Source organism: Propithecus coquereli, unplaced genomic scaffold (assembly GCF_000956105.1).
Source record: "Propithecus coquereli isolate 6110/MARCELLA unplaced genomic scaffold, Pcoq_1.0 Scaffold47, whole genome shotgun sequence".
NCBI lineage: Eukaryota > Metazoa > Chordata > Mammalia > Primates > Indriidae > Propithecus > Propithecus coquereli.
Window position 1 is genome coordinate 5,620,073 of NW_012150507.1, and position 1,909 is coordinate 5,621,981.

The window sequence follows — 1,909 nt, forward strand, 5'->3', positions numbered from 1 at the left end:
CAGGAGCTCCAGGTTACAGTGAGTTATGATGATGCCACTGCACTCTAGCCAGGGTGGCAGAGTGAGACCCTGTCTCTAAAAAATTTTTTACAAAAAAAGCACTTCTGACATTCTTACATTCAATTTCAATCAAAAACAGCTAGGAAAATTAGTAACAAGTGGAAAGAAAAGTACTTACTGGAATTTTCTAAAAACATAGTGATGAATAGTTAAACCATAGAAGATTCTTTTTTTCCTCTTTCACAACGATATATTTGTGTTCTTTTTTTCTACTTTTAGAGATGAGGTCTCACTATGTTGCCCAAGCTGGTCTCGAACTCCTGGCCTGAAGCGATCCTCCCACTTCGCTGGGATCACAGGTGTGAACCAGCACACCCGTCTCTCACAATAATATATTTAACCTCACACGCATGACAATCACTGAACCCCCAGAGTTTAGACAGAAGTCTCTCTGACAGGCATCATTTTGATATTTTGGTTTTCTTCCTCAATGTTATGACACATAACAGGCATTGCCAGTCCATGAATCGTGGGTTTTTAGGTATTCAGGTAGCACAATTAACCATAAAGCAGGGTTTCCCAATCTCGGCATTATTGGCATTTGGCAACAGACAATTCATTGTTATGTGGGCTATTCTGCCCGTTTTAGGATGTTTAGCAGTGTCATTGGCCTTTACCCACGAGATGCCTTCCCCCTGGGTTGTCACAATCAAAAACATCTTTAGACATTGCCAAATTCCCCCCTGGGAGCACAGTCACCCCGCCATTGAGAGTCACTAGTATAACTCCTGGAATGACCTGCTGTCCAGGAGCTCAATGAACTCTTCACAAACTCACTTCTTCAGAACCTCGTAGTTAGCACAAAGGTGACCACAGCACACTCCAGCACACGCTTCAGCCCCATAAACCCAGGGTGCTCTTTCCTAGGCGAGATCTACTTATTACTTTAATTAGCAACTGAGCATAGAGCTCACTGACTATAAATTCTGACAGTCTCCATGCTACCCTCATTGCAGACACACCCTCCAGATGGTCAGGAAAACCACATGAAGTCCACGCAGGTTTACAGTAAAGACCTCGCTTTGTATCTTACCACTCTTGAGTCATGACAACAAACACTATGCATTGAACAGTAAAAACAGTTTCCATTATCCTCTGCCCAGGTTCTTCGGTGATCCCGGGGTTGTGTTCTAGCTGATATAACAATTGCTATAAGGGATATCTTGCCAACACCATCGTAAGCCCACAGACAGAGCCACCAACCTTGCTGCCACCAGTCACCAGAAAGGATAAGCGCAGTAAGAACTCCAATCAGCAGTAGAGGGTGGAAAGGACAGGAGTGTTAATAACCTGGCCCGGGCATGAGACCACCAGTGCCCCCTAATTATTTCAGTAGAACTCCCTGGCCATTCTCCACTCCCCAAACTCAACAGGAAAGCACCCAACAAAAGACCTGCTCTAAAACATTTGTTTCCAATCACATATGAGTTCAAATATTTAAAATTTATATTTACAATATTTTATTGTTCCTCTGCAAAATATGCATGCCAAACACAGAAGAGGCACACACTAAATAAGTAATTTTGCCTAAATTGAGAATATATGACTTTTCTAGTTAAAAGTTTTTGAAATGAAACACTCATTCCTTCAAGGGCTCTTCATTGGATTTGATGAACACACGCTATTGATATTTAACATGCCCAAAAGATTTATGTTGGACTCTTAAGATCTTAAAATCGTAATGTATAAGAACTACCTAAAAGAAGTAAATGTACTTAATCAAGAAACAAACGAACAAGAACAAAGGCTTAAGGGAAATATTTAAAAGATCATCTTATAGAGAAAGAATTTAACTTATCCTGAGACCCCAAAGGGGAAACCACATCACCAAATGTTGGAAATGACTGCA

The 1,909-nt window shown here is 41.1% G+C and overlaps 1 protein-coding gene across 1 annotated transcript in view; it reads right to left on the minus strand.

Moving 5' to 3' along the window:
* CDC20B (cell division cycle 20B) overlaps window positions 1-1,909 on the minus strand; it is an 84,512-nt gene that overhangs the window by 36,445 nt on the left and 46,158 nt on the right. The window lies entirely within an intron of this gene.